The sequence below is a fragment of the Pinus tabuliformis genome, chromosome 4_2 (genome assembly GCF_031772625.1).
Source record: "Pinus tabuliformis cultivar Carrire ecotype Pingquan chromosome 4_2, CPIR1, whole genome shotgun sequence".
Lineage (NCBI taxonomy): Eukaryota > Viridiplantae > Streptophyta > Pinopsida > Pinales > Pinaceae > Pinus > Pinus tabuliformis.
This window is the reverse complement of record NC_142304.1, coordinates 990,159,765-990,180,467: the sequence shown is the minus strand read 5'-3', so window position 1 is coordinate 990,180,467 and position 20,703 is coordinate 990,159,765.

The window sequence follows — 20,703 nt, the reverse complement described above, 5'->3', positions numbered from 1 at the left end:
TTCATGATCTAGCTGAGGCGGGCATTCCCATGCTCAGCTTTATAAATACATTTTGGTACATAGAACAGACGATCGTCTGATGGTAGACTGATAATTCTCTGCTGAAATTATCATCCTTTGAGTAGGATGATCATCTGCTGCAATGATGTACATGACAAATGCTTTTATATTTCCTGAATATGTATCGCAGCCCGGATGGATGAAACTAGATCCGGGGTCTTCAAACTCGTTCGATCTTCACTCTAAGTACAAGTCGATCCATGTGAGAATTTCGCTGAAGTCGAACATGGAAAGACATCGCTTGATTACCGGTCAATGATGAAAACCGTTAACAAGCGCGAGAGGAATCACCGATAATGATAATGACCCTCAAGGTACTGCAGTACAATTCACGTGGCGTGAATAAAGGACTTGGCGTCAAACGCCACGCAAAATCTTCTGGTCGAAGGTCATTGATGTATACCTGTCGCCGGAAGTGAGAAACTTTCCATTGAGGCATGCAAGCTTCAAAGTACTGATGGGGTTGTTCCTAGATCAACTTCTTGGATAATGAGCTGAAGTCGACAAGAAGCGATCCGTCAAAGGAGGGCCTTAATGAATCCCACATCAATGACACGGAACGGAGCTAATGATTTTAGTGGAGGTGAAAACAAACTGTGATATATGATTCAGGGTGGCGATCATGAATGGATGAAGGATAATGTATGGCAGTGGATGGGACACGGTTGACACTTTCAGAATGACCTCTCTTGAACATATAACGACACTGATGCGATGGATCGGTAGCATTACCCCAAAAGTGGATGGTTTGGCGAAGACCATGGTGATGAGACCGGTGAATGAAACAACCCAACCCGATGTGGAACGAAGGAAAAGTGTCATGTTCAAGAGCGACTTGCTACCATTAAGCTTTGATGTTCTCCCAATTTTTCCCCAGTCATTTCTGACCAGTACCTCTTTATTTTTGTCAAGCTTGAGGAGGATAACATATGCTTGTTCTATAACCTGCCCTTCGGGCAAGCCCATCGCTATGATTTAACGAGCTTAGCGATAGGGAAACTCGTTCTCGTCTAAAGACAAGTTTGTCGCTATTTAATCATTTTAACGAGTCTAACGACAAAGAAAACTCGGTCCTTTTCATTTTTAGAGAGTCTAAAAAGGTACAGAAAGTTAACTCCATAATTCCTTTTTCGTCATCTAATCCCTTAAGTCCGAAAAAGTATAAAACAATACAGAAGGGATGAGTTTTCGATTGCTTTAACGAGCCGAACAAAACAAGCGCTCGATCTTTTTGTGCAATAATCCCTCAGGTCCAAAAAGATTAAAATCTAGAGGAGGGATAGCGTTCCGGTCGTTTAACGAGCTGGAAGGCCAAAACTCGGCAAACTTTTCATATTTTACGAGTCAGTGAAAAGAGCTCAAAGAAGACTCGTCTTTTGAGGAACGAGTGATAAACAGGGATAGCAGCAGATTCCAGGTACAAATTGGAATTTTCCAATCACGGCAGTGTCACAAGGATGGCTAGGTGAAATCACTCTTCGCAGATGTTCCTCAAAATGGGTAAACACACAAATGGAAGTGAATGATCGGCCAAATGACGGTGGAGGTGACGGTGCACAAACACGACCAAGGCTTTTATGGCTGATGAATTTACGATCTCAAAAGGGTATTTACCGGTTCATTTTTTCTGAATGAGCTTGAACTCTAAAGGAAAGCCTGCTCATAAACTTATGTTTATTTTTTAACGAGTATGAACTATGCGCTAAAACTGCTCGGATCTTGCGTTTATTTTTTAACGAGCATGAACTATGTGCTAAAACTGCTCGATATACCAGTCATAATAAGAACGCCTCCTGTGAGATAGCTATATTTTTTTTTAAAGGAGCTTTATCTCACGAAGCTATGCTCCAATTTTGGCAAGTTTTTACCTTTGCCCCACAGGCTTTCTTCATGTAAGGTCGGAAACGGCTAATCCTACAAGTTTAAAGGGTTAGACCTACGGGTTTAAAGGGAGGACCTAAAAATTTAAAAAATAAATAGTCGTCCCTTGCTTACATTCCAAAAGTTTGCATGCCCCCAGGCGTAGGACAGAATTTCGAGGCTGCCCCTCCTCTCCCCTACTTCTGCTTTTCTTTGGGTGTTCACAGCTACTTGTCATCTTGCCAATCTAATGTTAACGATACTAGTCTTCTCGTTATTTTAGGGGGTCTTATGCGGTACTCAGGCTTCCCGTCGGCCCAACTTTTAACGAACAGCTATTTGTGACAAGAGAAGAACACTACTCAAAGACAAAACATTGGTATTATTGAGGGAGGCTTGCCTCTTTCTTATTATCCGAAGAGGGTTCTATTTGCTGCCGCAAATCAATCTCTTTCTTCGGCGATGTCTATTATCAGGTTACTAAAGATGGCGACCACCAGTTGCAGCAATAGAATCTCTTTCTTTGGAGGCTGCCCCTACTTATCCTTCAAAACATATGTTTTAATGGGTGAGGCTTGTCTTCAAAGATGGTTACTACTTGCTACCGCAAATGGTCCCCTTCCTTGGTATCCTGATTATTTAGACAAGGGGAGAGAGAAGCTGATTATCTCACTCACATAACTTTGACAAAAGAATATTATTCTAGAACAACCCCTCTTCCACCGCCGGACGGGGTACGGACTAGTCTATTCTTCTGCAGAAATTCTACCTTACACCCAGGGTTTCTTCTGCCTGAAGCAGACCAGGGTGCATGCCCCCTGGGTTACAATCTTTCTTTCCGAATCACTCGCATTCATCGGGAAGGAGGACCGGGGGTGGAGGCGAATCCTGAGTGAACAGACCATTTAGGAATGGTATTTGACTATTTGCGATGCGAGATCCCAGAAACGAAAGTTGGTCTACGAGCTTGACCACCCTTCCTTCGTGTGGAAAACACATTACTCTAAAGAGTGAGGAGACTATCGCTCCCATGCAATAAATATAGTCGCGTCCAAGGAGTAGGTTATAATCCAAGGGTCCTTGGACGACCATCACGTTCAAATTAACGGTCTTCCCTTTCAATGTAACAGGCACATTGGGGAGGATTCCTAATGGTCGACTGGTTCCTTTATCAAAACCTGAGAGATTTCTTAACTCAGGTAAAAGCGCCGGGGAACCCAGTGCTCTCCAAGCAACAGAGGAAAGGATACTCACAGACGCCCCTTCATCAATGATAGTACCAGCCATGATCATTCTATAGATCTGGACAATGATTCTGAATGGTACACTGGCTGGTAACCGGGGTCTGCCTAGTTGATTCCAATCAAAGGATACAACCAGGTTGCTTGGCGGTGGGACCGAATATACGGCCGGATATGACCCTGATGATGTTCCCTCCTGCGATAAAGGAATGGGCGCATTGCCCTGACGCTCATCAGAGTCGGTGCTGATGAAAAGAACCTGGATGGTGTCATCCTTATTCTCTTCAGTGAGGGTGTCGCATGAAGATGACTCTTCGGCGACGGTGTCATTTGAAGATGAAAATTCTGAAGGTAGAACCGGGTCAACTGCCGTATCGACCTTTGGACTTTCGTCCGGTCTGGATTCAGTAGGTTCATTTTCAGTGACTGACGCTTCAGCTGACCACTTGAGCGGGCCAGCTGGATTTTCAACTATCGAGGGATTAGGCACGAGTTTTTGGTATCCAGGAGGAAGTCGTAACGGTGATACCGGACGATCTTCCAAAACTTTCTTCGCCTCATCTAAGAATGGACATCGGTGAATGGCGTGATCGCCTTCACACAACATACAGGGTGATCTTGGTCTCCCTTTTCGTCCTTCACTCTCGCTAGTTGATGGACTGCAATCAACATGACTACCAGAGGTTGATGCTACCGGATTGTGCAACCTGGGGGACCAGTCCCTTAGTATCCGGGGAATACAAGGACAATCACGATGGAAGTGGGTCCCTTTGCAAATGACACATGGCGATTTAGGCCCGGTCGGTGCAGTGTGTGGGTTTTTGTCAGCTGTCTTTTGCTTGCCCCCAGTCGCCTTCGCCATAGGCCCCTTCTGCTTCTTTTCTCTCTTCTTCTTTTCCTTCTTCTCCTTGGGAGGCTGACTTTTGCCAACTCTACCCTGCGAAGATGAAGGATCAGAGGAAGTATTGTAAGAAGTGGAAGGCTGGTGGGTAGTTCTAGACTGTTCTGACTGTTGATTCGACTGCTCAGGGTTAGTGGCGATCTGGACTACATTAGTTGAAAAGAGCCATACAGGTAGGCCAATTGTCAATCCTGGAAGTGACAATGTATCCATATGAGGCGCACCAACATCTCCCCAAGAGGAGAAGGGATTTGGATTTCCGCCAAGGTTGCCTCCTTGGTTGGTGGGCTCCATACTTTTCAACTGAAAGATCAACGTGGGAATAACAGGTGATTTTGTTCCGCTTAAAATAAATTTTATTAACGACGCTTTCAGACACAAACTTGCTTTTTCATGTTTTAAGAGTCGAGAAAAAGCTAAAGATGACTCTAGTCGCCTTCGATGTATTAACGAGCCCGAAGTGACAAATGCTCGGTTGGACTTTTTCAGTTATAGAGTTTGAAAAAGGCCAAAAGAAACTGCTCTGGAGATCTAGGCAGAGGGTGTGCCAAACCTTTCGCGAAACCACAGAATACGTTTTACGGTACGGGTGGTCGATCTTCGTGAATGCTGTGTTCACTGCATCGCGATCAGTAGGGCGGCCGACACGGCTTCCTAAGGATAAAGGATAAATGCCTATAGGGGTCTCCCAATATACGCGACGGTACGCGGGAGCACAAGTCCGTATTAGTGCCACCGACTCTCAGGAGGAATCACCCACCGTCGTAGAGATCGACAGTCACTATGTTTAACGACGCCGGAACACGTCTCTACCTAGACCTCTAGATGTTTGCGTTATGTTACAAAGCGTTGTTATGTAAATTGGATTTATTTTAATGTTGATCTTGCTTAACAGTTTGCCTTTAAGGATCACCACGAGATGTATATATACAACTTCCTAAATGCAATCTAAGATGAGAAGCAAAACTTTTCAATCTTTCAACTTTGAAAACCTTAATCTACTGAGGGAAAAGAAAGACACAACTTTTCGCATAGATCATAGAACACACACTAAAATGCAAATTTTCCTAAATCGTTAAACACACAGTCAAATGCAAAATGCACAATGCAGATATTTCTTTTCGTTATCCTTAATGTTGATGTAAGACAAAAAGGAAACTGTTGTATAACTTTGAATCTAATTTCGAGCAAAAGTAAACAAGCTTGTCCAAAATCAAAAGACACCTTAAGATCGACTTGTTTAGACACTGGAAATGTATAGATTCAAACCATAAAATGAAAAACAAACAAACTCAAACAGCCATGAACAGTAATAAAACTAGCTCTTTAGATCACAAAGACACTTTTACAGTTCAGGATCTAAGAGGTCACAGCTATACTGGTTTGCTTTTCACAATGGGAAACTGTAACTGAAGCAAGAAATACTGAAAGAACAATCACAGTTTCATCACACAACTGAGGCGGAATAATGTCAAGGAAAGTTGGTTTACAGCAAGTACAATGACAAGCAATCAGCAGCAAAATAACAGTGAAAACAGGGCTAAGACACAGTGGGAAACCTCAGGAAGACATAGCCTAACTGGATCAGCGCAGGCTCTGGTCTGTCAAATTGACTCTCAGCGTAGTTCCCGAAGGGAGTACCTGCACTGGAATGCAGACTGCCTGTGGACAGCCTGCACTGAGACACGAGAGTTGCGTTTACAAGGATTTCCGGGTCATAAAAAGCTCAAAAATGTACTGTTTTTGCTGAAATAAAAAGCTATAGGTCAAGTACAAGCTAAGGGATGATCAAGAGGATGAAAAGCTATCACAAAGAGTACAAGAGTCTTTTGTAGATCAGCTCTTCAAATCATGAATCTGCTCAAAAAATGAGCAAGAGTAGCAGCCCCTCTACTTCGCTTTTGATATAGTCAAAAGCTTTTCGATTCGGTACTCTTTGGTTCAGGAAATGAATAGCAAAGATACTACAAACACCAACAAGATACTAGGCTCCCCAGCGGAGTCGCCAGTTTGTTGTGGGGAAAAGTATCCGACTCGGATGACCCTATCCCTACTCTAAGGGTGACAGTCCTTAGCAACAACTGAAAGTAAAGCTTTGATGTTTTCCTTTATGAAAGTACAGAGAAGGAAGAAAAGATTGACCAACCGGAGTCTTTCGCTTTTGTCGATCCTATCCTCTCTCTTTGTCTCTTATTCCCAGCTCCTTGCTCCCTTTGCCGGTCCAGCTACACAAAGATCCTGCACAAACAAGAGAAAGAAAACTACAAGAAACATGTACTCATAACTGATGCATGGATTAGAGTGAATCAGATATACAAGTAAATACAATACATCAATGCAATACAAGTATATAGGAGAACATTCAAAGCTTTATTGATAGAAGTAAAAGGGTTCTGAGAAGGTTACAACCATCAATGGCTCCAATCCAGCAGCACCTCCCCAGCAGCAAGAAATCTCCTCTTCACCTCTATAAAAGCAATCACCCAATAGCTCTAACTGTAAACCAATAGCACTTCCTTGCTTTGCACAAAATTCCAGCCTCCTTAGACCTCATAGAAGAGCTCTATATATAGGATAGAAGAAGAAAGGATGAGTCAGCTTGAGACTGACATAAAGCTGCCTTGTGTCCTCTCCCTCTTCAGTTAAACTTCAGTTCTTGAGTCCACTTGGAGATCCTTGCTTACACATGGAGATCAAGTACCTCTTACTCATCACAGGGCGAATCCCTTGAACCAAGTGTCAGTTTGGAAGCTTCCTGGGCAATTGACACCTTGCAAAATGACTGTGCCACTTGGCCAATCTCGCCCAGCGCAGGTAGCCTTCATTAGATTTGACTTTCAGCGCAGGTACAAGGAGGAGCAGTTGCATTCCAGCGCAGATGCTCAGTGGAGCACCTGACATGATCCAAAAATAGCCTGTTTTTGAGTGTTTTCAGGTGGAGAACTAATGGGAAGTGCTGTGGTTCGCTGACCTTGTTCTTCTAGGGGTAAGAACAACATGTTTAGGGATTGAGGATCCCTGTAATTATTGACATTTCATGCTCCATGCTGCGAGGCACAAAAATGTCTATAACAGTTGCCCCCTAAAGTATGAGGCCGTTTATCGGGTGAAATGCTTTATCTAGAGGGTCCGAAGTTCATTCCAGTGCTGAGGAGGCGCCCTGTAATACAATACAATACAATACATTATTTTTCATTTTGTTTTCATGATCTAGCTGAGGCGGGCATTCCCATGCTCAGCTTTATAAATACATTTTGATACATAGAACAGACGATCGTCTGATGGTAGACTGATAATTCTCTGCTGAAATTATCATCCTTTGAGTAGGATGATCATCTGCTGCAATGATGTACATGACAAATGCTTTTATATTTCCTGAATATGTATCGCAGCCCGGATGGATGAAACTAGATCCGGGGTCTTCAAACTCGTTCGATCTTCACTCTAAGTACAAGTCGATCCATGTGAGAATTTCGCTGAAGTCGAACATGGAAAGACATCGCTTGATTACCGGTCAATGATGAAAACCGTTAACAAGCGCGAGAGGAATCACCGATAATGATAATGACCCTCAAGGTACTGCAGTACAATTCACGTGGCGTGAATAAAGGACTTGGCGTCGAACGCCACGCAAAATCTTCTGGTCGAAGGTCATTGATGTATACCTGTCGCCGGAAGTGAGAAACTTGCCATTGAGGCATGCAAGCTTCAAAGTACTGATGGGGTTGTTCCTAGATCAACTTCTTGGATAATGAGCTGAAGTCGACAAGAAGCGATCCGTCAAAGGAGGGCCTTAATGAATCCCACATCAATGACACGGAACGGAGCTAATGATTTTAGTGGAGGTGAAAACAAACTGTGATATATGATTCAGGGTGGCGATCATGAATGGATGAAGGATAATGTATGGCAGTGGATGGGACACGGTTGACACTTTCAGAATGACCTCTCTTGAACATATAACGACACTGATGCGATGGATCGGTAGCATTACCCCAAAAGTGGATGGTTTGGCGAAGACCATGGTGATGAGACCGGTGAATGAAACAACCCAACCCGATGTGGAACGAAGGAAAAGTGTCATGTTCAAGAGCGACTTGCTACCATTAAGCTTTGATGTTCTCCCAATTTTTCCCCAGTCATTTCTGACCAGTACCTCTTTATTTTTGTCAAGCTTGAGGAGGATAACATATGCTTGTTCTATAACCTGCCCTTCGGGCAAGCCCATCGCTATGATTTAACGAGCTTAGCGATAGGGAAACTCGTTCTCGTCTAAAGACAAGTTTGTCGCTATTTAATCATTTTAACGAGTCTAACGACAAAGAAAACTCGGTCCTTTTCATTTTTAGAGAGTCTGAAAAGGTACAGAAAGTTAACTCCATAATTCCTTTTTCGTCATCTAATCCCTTAAGTCCGAAAAAGTATAAAACAATACAGAAGGGATGAGTTTTCGATTGCTTTAATGAGCCGAACAAAACAAGCGCTCGATCTTTTTGTGCAATAATCCCTCAGGTCCAAAAAGATTAAAATCTAGAGGAGGGATAGCGTTCCGGTCGTTTAACGAGCTAGAAGGCCAAAACTCGGCAAACTTTTCATATTTTACGAGTCAGTGAAAAGAGCTCAAAGAAGACTCGTCTTTTGAGGAACGAGTGATAAACAGGGATAGCAGCAGATTCCAGGTACAAATTGGAATTTTCCAATCACGGCAGTGTCACAAGGATGGCTAGGTGAAATCACTCTTCGCAGATGTTCCTCAAAATGGGTAAACACACAAATGGAAGTGAATGATCGGCCAAATGACGGTGGAGGTGACGGTGCACAAACACGACCAAGGCTTTTATGGCTGATGAATTTATGATCTCAAAAGGGTATTTACCGGTTCATTTTTTCTGAATGAGCTTGAACTCTAAAGGAAAGCCTGCTCATAAACTTATGTTTATTTTTTAACGAGTATGAACTATGCGCTAAAACTGCTCGGATCTTGCATTTATTTTTTAACGAGCATGAACTATGTGCTAAAACTGCTCGATATACCAGTCATAATAAGAACGCCTCCTGTGAGATAGATATATTTTTTTTTTAAAGGAGCTTTATCTCACGAAGCTATGCTCCAATTTTGGCAAGTTTTTACCTTTGCCCCACAGGCTTTCTTCATGTAAGGTCGGAAACGGCTAATCCTACGAGTTTAAAGGGTTAGACCTACGGGTTTAAAGGGAGGACCTAAAAATTTAAAAAATAAATAGTCGTCCCTTGCTTACATTCCAAAAGTTTGTATGCCCCCAGGCGTAGGACAGAATTTCGAGGCTGCCCCTCCTCTCCCCTACTTCTGCTTTTCTTTGGGTGTTCACAGCTACTTGTCATCTTGCCAATCTAATGTTAACGATACTAGTCTTCTCGTTATTTTAGGGGGTCTTATGCGGTACTCAGGCTTCCCGTCGGCCCAACTTTTAATGAACAGCTATTTGTGACAAGAGAAGAACACTACTCAAAGACAAAACATTGGTATTATTGAGGGAGGCTTGCCTCTTTCTTATTATCCGAAGAGGGTTCTATTTGCTGCCGCAAATCAATCTCTTTCTTCGGCGATGTCTATTATCAGGTTACTAAAGATGGCGACCACCTGTTGCAGCAATAGAATCTCTTTCTTTGGAGGCTGCCCCTACTTATCCTTCAAAACATATGTTTTAATGGGTGAGGCTTGTCTTCAAAGATGGTTACTACTTGCTACCGCAAATGGTCCCCTTCCTCGGTATCCTGATTATTTAGACAAGGGGAGCGAGAAGCTGATTATCTCACTCACATAACTTTGACAAAAGAATATTATTCTAGAACAACCCCTCTTCCACCGCTGGACGGGGTACGAACTAGTCTATTCTTCTGCGGAAATTCTACCTTACACCCAGGGTTTCTTCTGCCTGAAGCAGACCAGGGTGCATGCCCCCTGGGTTACAATCTTTCTTCCCGAATCACTCGCATTCATCGGGAAGGAGGACCGGGGGTGGAGGCGAATCTTGAGTGAACAGACCATTTAGGAATGGTATTTGACTATTTGCGATGCGAGATCCCGGAAACGAAAGTTGGTCTATGAGCTTGACCACCCTTCCTTCGTGTGGAAAACACATTACTCTAAAGAGTGAGGAGACTATCGCTCCCATGCAATAAATATAGTCGCGTCCAAGGAGTAGGTTATAATCCAAGGGTCCTTGGACGACCATCACGTTCAAATTAACGGTCTTCCCTTTCAATGTAACAGGCACATTGGGGAGGATTCCTAATGGTCGACTGGTTCCTTTATCAAAACCTGAGAGATTTCTTAACTCAGGTAAAAGCGCCGGGGAACCCAGTGCTTTCCAAGCAACAGAGGAAAGGATACTCACAGACGCCCCTTCATCAATGATAGTACCAGCCATGATCATTCTATAGATCTGGACAATGATTCTGAATGGTACACTGGCTGGTAACCGGGGTCTGCCTAGTTGATTCCAATCAAAGGATACAACCAGGTTGCTTGGTGGTGGGACCGAATATACGGCCGGATATGACCCTGATGATGTTCCTTCCTGCGATAAAGGAATGGGCGCATTGCCCTGACGCTCATCAGAGTCGGTGCTGATGAAAAGAACCTGGATGGTGTCATCCTTATTCTCTTCAGTGAGGGTGTCGCATGAAGATGACTCTTCGGCGACGGTGTCATTTGAAGATGAAACTTCTGAAGGTAGAACCGGGTCAACTGCCGTATCGACCTTTGGACTTTCGTCTGGTCTGGATTCAGTAGGTTCATTTTCAGTGACTGACGCTTCAGCTGACCACTTGAGCAGGCCAGCTGGATTTTCAACTATCGAGGGATTAGGCACGAGTTTTTGGTATCCAGGAGGAAGTCGTAACGGTGATACCGGACGATCTTCCAAAACTTTCTTCGCCTCATCTAAGAATGGACATCGGTGAATGGCGTGATCGCCTTCACACAACATACAGGGTGATCTTGGTCTCCCTTTTCGTCCTTCACTCTCGCTAGTTGATGGACTGCAATCAACATGACTACCAGAGGTTGATGCTACCGGATTGTGCAACCTGGGGGACCAGTCCCTTAGTATCCGGGGAATACAAGGACAATCACGATGGAAGTGGGTCCCTTTGCAAATGACACATGGCGATTTAGGCCCGGTCGGTGCAGTGTGTGGGTTTTTGTCAGCTGTCTTTTGCTTGCCCCCAGTCGCCTTCGCCATAGGCCCCTTCTGCTTCTTTTCTCTCTTCTTCTTTTCCTTCTTCTCCTTGGGAGGCTGACTTTTGCCAACTCTACCCTGCGAAGATGAAGGATCAGAGGAAGTATTGTAAGAAGTGGAAGGCTAGTGGGTAGTTCTAGACTGTTCTGACTGTTGATTCGACTGCTCAGGGTTAGTGGCGATCTGGACTACATTAGTTGAAAAGAGCCATACAGGTAGGCCAATTGTCAATCCTGGAAGTGACAATGTAGCCATATGAGGCGCACCAACATCTTCCCAAGAGGATAAGGGATTTGGATTTCCGCCAAGGTTGCCTCCTTGGTTGGTGGGCTCCATACTTTTCAACTGAAAGATCAACGTGGGAATAACAGGTGATTTTGTTCCGCTTAAAATAAATTTTATTAACGACGCTTTCAGACACAAACTTGCTTTTTCATGTTTTAAGAGTCGAGAAAAAGCTAAAGATGACTCTAGTCGCCTTCGATGTATTAACGAGCCCGAAGTGACAAATGCTCGGTTGGACTTTTTCAGTTATAGAGTTAGAAAAAGGCCAAAAGAAACTGCTCTGGAGATCTAGGCAGAGGGTGTGCCAAACCTTTCGCGAAACCACAGAATACGTTTTACGGTACGGGTGGTCGATCTTCGTGAATGCTGTGTTCACTGCATCGCAATCAGTAGGGCGGCCGACACGGCTTCCTAAGGATAAAGGATAAATGCCTATAGGGGTCTCCCAATATACGCGACGGTACGCGGGAGCACAAGTCCGTATTAGTGCCACCGACTCTCAGGAGGAATCACCCACCTTCGTAGAGATCGACAGTCACTATGTTTAACGACGCCAGAACACGTCTCTACCTAGACCTCTAGATGTTTGCGTTATGTTACAAAGCGTTGTTATGTAAATTGGATTTATTTTAATGTTGATCTTGCTTAACAGTTTGCCTTTAAGGATCACCACGAGATGTATATATACAACTTCCTAAATGCAATCTAAGATGAGAAGCAAAACTTTTCAATCTTTCAACTTTGAAAACCTTAATCTACTGAGGGAAAAGAAAGACACAACTTTTCGCACAGATCATAGAACACACACTAAAATGCAAATTTTCCTAAATCGTTAAACACACAGTCAAATGAAAAATGCACAATGCAGATATTTCTTTTCGTTATCCTTAATGTTGATGTAAGACAAAAAGGAAACTGTTGTATAACTTTGAATCTAATTTCGAGCGAAAGTAAACAAGCTTGTCCAAAATCAAAAGACACCTTAAGATCGACTTGTTTAGACACTGGAAATGTATAGATTCAAACCATAAAATGAAAAACAAACAAACTCAAACAACCATGAACAGTAATAAAACTAGCTCTTTAGATCACAAAGACACTTTTACAGTTCAGGATCTAAGAGGTCACAGCTATACTGGTTTGCTTTTCACAATGGGAAACTGTAACTGAAGCAAGAAATACTGAAAGAACAATCACAGTTTCATCACACAACTGAGGCGGAATAATGTCAAGGAAAGTTGGTTTACAGCAAGTACAATGACAAGCAATCAGCAGCAAAATAACAGTGAAAACAGGGCTAAGACACAGTGGGAAACCTCAGGAAGACATAGCCTAACTGGATCAGCGCAGGCTCTGGTCTGTCAAATTGACTCTCAGCGCAGTTCCCGAAGGGAGTACCTGCACTGGAATGCAGACTGCCTGTGGACAGCCTGCACTGAGACACGAGAGTTGCGTTTACAAGGATTTCCGGGTCATAAAAAGCTCAAAAATGCACTGTTTTTGCTGAAATAAAAAGCTATAGGTCAAGTACAAGCTAAGGGATGATCAAGAGGATGAAAAGCTATCACAAAGAGTACAAGAGTCTTTTGTAGATCAGCTCTTCAAATCATGAATCTGCTCAAAAAATGAGCAAGAGTAGCAGCCCCTCTACTTCGCTTTTGATATAGTCAAAAGCTTTTCGATTCGGTACTCTTTGGTTCAGGAAATGAATAGCAAAGATACTACAAACACCAACAAGATACTAGGCTCCCCAGCGGAGTCGCCAGTTTGTTGTGGGGAAAAGTATCCGACTCGGATGACCCTATCCCTACTCTAAGGGTGACAGTCCTTAGCAACAACTGAAAGTAAAGCTTTGATGTTTTCCTTTATGAAAGTACAGAGAAGGAAGAAAAGATTGACCAACCGGAGTCTTTCGCTTTTGTCGATCCTATCCTCTCTCTTTGTCTCTTATTCCCAACTCCTTGCTCCCTTTGCCGGTCCAGCTACACAAAGATCCTGCACAAACAAGAGAAAGAAAACTACAAGAAACATGTACTCATAACTGATGCATGGATTAGAGTGAATCAGATATACAAGTAAATACAATACATCAATGCAATACAAGTATATAGGAGAACATTCAAAGCTTTATTGATAGAAGTAAAAGGGTTCTGAGAAGGTTACAACCATCAATGGCTCCAATCCAGCAGCACCTCCCCAGCAGCAAGAAATCTCCTCTTCACCTCTATAAAAGCAATCACCCAATAGCTCTAACTGTAATTCAGTTTCCTCCCCCGTCTTCACTTCGGCAACTTCAAAGTCTTCAAGGGAAGGCTAATTTCTTAAGACGGTTTATAGCAAATTACGCCGAGATCACTAAAGAGTCTACTACAGAAAGCAGTTCCATTTATATGGGATGAATTTGCGCAGCGGTCGTTTGATGCTTTGAAAAAAGCATTAGTCTCTGCCCCGCTTTTGAGTCCACCAGATTATGGTAGAGACATCCTTTTATATCTCGCTGCGGCAGAATCAACCATTGGTATGGTTCTAGTTCAGGAGGACGATGCTCTCGCCGAGCACGTCATTTATTATTTGAGTCGAGGCTTAATAGGCCCTGAGCTTCGCTATTCTCCGGTTGAGAAGTTGGCCTTGGCAACTGTCCATGCTGTCCAACGGCTCCGTCATTATATTTTGCTACGTAAAACTTTTGTCTTAGCGGCAGTCAATCCTTTTCAATTTGTCCTCAGTAGGCGAGTGATTGGGGGAAAATATAATAGATGGATAGTCATTTTGCAAGAATTCGATCTCGAGTTCTTGTCTTCCAAGTCTAAGAAATCTATGGTCTTCGCGGAGCTAATTTCTGAGCTTCCTTGTGGAGAGGATATTGTTTATGAGGAAAGTTTACCCGACGAACATATATTCCTCATCTCTTCACAAGACCCTTGGTATGGAGATATCATTGTTTATCTCCAGACTTCGAAGTTTCCCTCTACTTTCTCCAAGGATGAACGTCACAAATTACGTCACCTGGCTAAAAACTATGTTATCATTGGTGACACATTATACCGTAGAGGGGTTGATTCAATTCTTCGGTGTTGTTTAACCTTAGAGGAAGCAGAGTCCGTGCTCAATGATTGCCACAGTGGAGCTTGTGGTGGTCATCTATCAGGGCTTGCTACAGCCCAGCGCATCTTACGTGTCGGCTACTTTTGGCATTCACTCTTTAAGGACTGTGTGGAAGCGGTCAAACACTGTCACCCGTGTCAAATTTTTACTCGCAAGATGTGCGTGCATCCAGCTCCCCTTTTTCCTGTTTTCACTGTCGGTCCCTTCACTAAGTGGGGTATTGATTTTACGACTTGTAATCCGCCTTCAGCGGCGAATCACAAGTACATTATCGTGGCTGTAGACTACTTCACGAAGTAGGCTGAGGCCATGCCTACTTATAAGAACGATAGTGACACAGCAGCTTTGTTTCTTTTCAATCAGGTTATCTCAAGATTCGGTATCCCAAGGGAGATTGTCACTTACCATGGCAGTCATTTCCAAAATCAGCTAATGTCCGAATTGGATCTTAAATTAGGTTTCCGTCAGGAGCATTCGTCCCCTTATTATCCTCAGGCCAATGGACAGGTCGAGGCGGTCAATAAAACTCTTAAGACGATACTCCAATGGACAATCGATAAAAATCGATCCAATTGGCACATTATGTTGTATTCGGCCCTATGGGCATATCGAACCTCCATCAAAACGGCTACTGGTTTTACACCTTTCCAGTTGGTTTATGGGATGGAATCCATCTTCCCGGTTGAATGTGAAATTCTATCCCTTAAGTTGGCTGTCGAACTCCTTCCAGAGACTTCGAGTCTCGAAGAGCGCCTAGTTCACTTGGAACATCTCGATGAGCAGCGTCGAGACGCCGCCACGATGAATGAGGCTCATAAGAGAAGGGTTAAAACGCAGTATGATAAGTCTGTCCGTCCTCGAGTCTTTTTTGAAGGTGACCTTGTCTTGGTCTACGACCAAGATAAAGACACCTTGGGGGCAGGCAAATTTAGGCCTATGTGGTACGGTCCTTTCATTGTTAAACGAGTTTTAGAAAAAGGGTCGTATGAGTTAATCGACTTTGAAGGGAACAAGCTGGCGGAGCCCCAAAATGGGCTCTACCTAAAGAAGTACTTTGCTTAGTTCAGGCTGGGCAATGACTTCTTTGTACTTTATGTATATATTTATACATATATCGTCGAGCATTTTCTGATATCAGTGTTTTTTGGTCTGCTGTGGCAGGTGTTGATGGATGATTTGGTTTATTTTGGGTTCGCCGATGGTGCTAGTCAGCACACTCGGAATCTTGCTTCCGCAGCTTGGGTACTTTATTATCCAACTGGTCAATTGATGGTATCGAGAGGTGTGTGTATCGGTCCCGCTTCAAACAATATGGCCGAGTATACAGCTGTTATCAATTTATTATCCGAGGCAATCTCTTATGGGATCGACTCGTTGGTAGTATATCTTGATTCTCAATTGATAGTGTCTCAATTAAATAACATTTATCGAGTTAGGGATCCTTTATTATATCGCCAATATTTAAGGGTGAGGTTGTTGCAAAGATCATTTATTTACATTAATTATTTTCACATTCCAAGATCTCAAAATTGGTTAGCTGATTCTATCGCTAATCAAGCATTAGACTGGCATATCAATCATTCATCATCATAAAATCATGCATCAAAAAGTCAAACTGTATATATATATATATATATATATATATATATATATATATATCTATATATATCTATATATATATATATATATATATATCATAAAGCGTCTCGAGTGTACATATGTGTGTCCAAAAATATACAAAATTGGGACTCAAATGCCCATAATCATGTCAAGCATATCTAACGCCTCGGCTCCGGATGAGCATCTAAATATGTAACTATAGCATTGGCCACGCGCCGAAAGACGCAAACCCAGTCACGTGGCATCCCAACCACATGACGCTGCATATCCGGAGGAAGGTCTTCTATCTCGGCCATCAGTACTCGGCAGCTCAGTCTCGCCAAGTGTCACTAGACGTTGTTTAAGGTCCGTTCCGTATCCGCAGCCGCCTCTTCGGCTCCTCGGCCACGCCGTCCATGCCGCGGGAATCCATCTGGTCGTATGGGCCCAATGTCTGGAACATGATCATCATATTAGTCATTTGAATCTCGTCAAAAAATATTTTTCAAAATTCATCATTATATTTGAAAAATTCAAAAAAATCATAAAATCATAAAAAATTCTTACCAATCTTGCCCCATGCTGCATTTGGTGGTAACACTAGATTAGGATCTCCTCGGAAATCCAGCCCAGCATAGGGGTAGTCATCCACGACGATGATCTGCTGCTCCCACCAGGCAAAGAAGTCATCGTCGAATGCATTCCTTGGGACTTCCCCACCCCCCAGACGTTTCATCAAGTCAGCCCACCGGCCCATGCGTGGATCACGTGGACTACTGATGGCAACTGCTACCCTGGGGCGGAGTGCGGGAACCTTCTCGAAGAAGAAAGTGCATAAGATGGTTCCGAACCCAAAGTTCTTGGTTTGTCCCCTCCTGATAGAAGTGAGTTGTTCCTTCATGTTGGCAAGGAGAGGAGTACACCAGTCAAACACAGTAGTGAGACAGTCCACTGCCACACTCATGTTTACCCGTGACGCCTGATGTAGTGAGGATGATCCGTTCACTCGAGCTATGGTGAACAAGATTATCCTGAGTGACAAACTCTCCACATGTGGGATAGAGATCTGGCTCCCGACCTTCCGATGACCTGGGCAGTAAAGCTGTACATAGTCATCTACACTGAGGCTATTCCGTGTCCTGCCCCGGGAATGTACTACCTCTCCCCTTCGGGAAAGGCCCGTGATAAAATATATGTCTTCCACTTCTACCCTGAGTGGTATCTGATCAATCACAAATGCTTCGTCATCGACATCCCAATAATCAATGAGCCTCTCGAGCAGACGCGTGTTTACTTTCATATTTGGCAATTTGAAGAATTTTAGCAACCCGCATCCCCGTAGGGCATCTAATGCCTCATCATTGTTCATAACTTCATTATCCACGACTGAGTGCTCTCTTTCACGCCATGTGATAGTCATCCTGGAAGAAAGAATCATTTTCATCCGTTAGTTTTGTTTATAAAATTAGTTCGCTGCGCACACGCGGGTTCATATATACACAGTCGCGTGTAGGGCCGTCGTATACACGAGTTCAATATTACCGACCCGCGTGTACGCTGCGAAAGAATTTTCTGCAAAAATCCAACGGTAAAACATCAAATAAAATTCTTAAAAACTATCACAATTAATTGCAAGACAGGTTTGAGGCTTACCTGGAAGTTTTCGGCAAGTTTGAACGGTTGAATTGATCACAGGGAAGTTTGCTCCTTTTGCTCCACAATTTTTGCTCTCCAAGTCAAATGGTAAAAATGGTAAGTCAAAAATGCCTTTTATAAGTTTTGAAAATACAAAATTTTTTCAAAATTTTATTTTGTTTGGCCTCATGTCACTTTTAACTTGGGAGCTTGGAATGCTGAGTTTGGTTTGTTTTCAGGACATTTTGGACATTTTTCGACAGTTCGAGACAGTTCCATGACCGCTGACCCGTCATGGCAGGTATCGTGTTTTCACTGGCATATAGGTTAGGGACACCATTTTTCTGTTGCATTATGCATACTAGCCTCCATCTGACCGATACATCTGCCGTAGGGTCCACCCCATCGTGTTATGGTTAGTAAGCCATTTTCACTCGCCGATTCTTTAAATCATGACATGATGGTAGAGCCATCCCTTTACATGGGCATCGTAGTTAGCACTTCACTAACATTTGTTGCCCATGCTGCTTCGTTTTGAGTAGGCTTGGGAGTCCTCTGTAGTCCCGCCATGACTTATGCGATGAAGACTCATTCCTCTTTGCTTCTTTGCTTCATTCTGGCCTTATACCCTAGAGGCTCCTATGTGTGTCGAGTTGTACTTCTGCATTGCATGTTGACCATTTTCACCTTTTGGCCTAGAGCCGGCTTCACTTGGACTCGTGTTTAAGCCAACTTTTGACCATGACATCTGCAAAATCAACCTTGCATATCTTTGACTTCTGCAACTTGACATACCCGATCTGTGGAAAGAACATACCTCTGAGTGTCACTGACCAGTTTTCACCTCCCTGCATTGAGCATAGGAACGTTCCTTCCCCAAAAACTAGATCATCTGTTTCACCGACACTCGTTCTTTCCACTGTACCATAGCATTCTTCTATTCTTTTTCCGGCTTAACAGAAAAAGACAAAAAAATTAAATATTCCAAAAAAGAGCGGGAACAGGGACATTATTTCCATTTATTGTTGACAGCTAGAGTCAGTCGTGTCGCCCTTGAACAAAGCACTCAAAACAAAGTCTCCTCCGCATGGGTGGGATTTAGTTTGACTTAGGTATGACACAACCTTGTTATTGAGTCAGTTCTCCCCCGATTGGTTATCTCTTCCAATCATATGGAGGGTTCGTTCGTGCCTCCTGCATGGCGAACTTATACAGAGTCATCATATGCTGCCACATAGTCACATTGAGTCGTGCTTTTGTTCAAGGGAAGTTAGCCGGAGTCGGCCTTTCTGTGGTGTCTCTTGACTCATTTTTCAGTCGGCCATCCCTGGTTGTCAGTATCATGTCTATCATCACATCAACTATATTGGTCCTTTACTCGTGCAGGTTTGAGAAGGTCCCCATTGACTTCTTGCTGGCGGGTCTTGTCCTTATCGACGACGACACCTTGCTCTGAGGACAGGCCTAGAGCCGCACCCTGGCCCTATTTTCATTATTGATAGGTCACCTTGTGCTCAGCATCGATCAGTATCATGGGTCTTTGACTGAGTGGTTTCCCTTGTGTTCGACATCAGCATACATTATCACACATTGGGATTCGTGCAGTACCTTGGTTTCCATTTGACCCTATTGGTGGATACCTCGCCTCTGTGTCAGCTTTCATTATTGGTTGGTTCAGAGGGTTTTTGCCGTGCACTAGCCACATCTTGTGTACGCCGGAAACGTACTTCGGTTGGGTTACTACATCTTTTTCGTCCGATTCCTTCCACATTATTGGCCTACGGGTTACACTCGCGCTAGATTGATGGAGGATGCCTTAATGCCTTCCTTCTAGCGATCTTTCCCTATCGACTCCGACTCATTGCTCTGGGGCAAAGATCTAGAGTCCTTTTGGCAGTACCTTGGGGTTTGCAGTCATTAGTGGCAGATCCTTCGCTATCGACAGTGGGAAACCATCATTGTGTCCTGATCGATAGATTCTTATAGGTGTTCGACTTCAGCTCATCTATTCACACTTGTTAGATTGTACTGGGTACCTTGACGCTCATTATCATTATCGGTGAGTAGTCTCGCGTTTGTTAATGGTATACATCAATGACCGGTAATCAAACGATTTCTCACATGGTCGACTTCAGATCATTTATTCCCATGGTGTAGAAATGTACCACGGCGGTCGGTGAAGACCTCAGGTTGTATCAGCATTCATTGGTTCACTTGACAGTTGCTCCTATTGCTGCTAGTTGATACCACTCCACCTTCTATGTTGCAGTCAGTCATGGCGACATTCTATATGCTGGCACCTGAGTTTGCAGTGTAGTAACATCCTATTCCATCATGTTCAGCTGGTACCTTTTGGGATCAGTCTTTGATATCAGTGATCCGTTGCATCTTTCAGCATCATTGACAGTCTTATATGTGATATTCAGACATGTACTTGCTCCTTATGATCAGATGATCCATTATGTATCTTCCAGTCATTTATACTTGTATACTTAGTGGATCCGCTTGTACTCGATATGCGGACATGCTTTACTTTTTCTGAGCATGGGTATGCCCGCCTCAGACAGTGTTTCTTTCTGATCTCCTTTTGGTGGCTTGGCAGGCTGAATTTTGGTGAAGTACTCCTCGGTTTTTCGACAAGACTTCCTTTCCATGTTCTTACATAATATATTTCGGCCATCATGTTCCCCTTCTGACCTCATACATTAGGGGGCATCTGTTTTAGCTCCAAATCCCACTCTTATGGTTTGTGATGCTGCACTCATGGCCTAGGGCAACCCCTCCTTCCAGACCT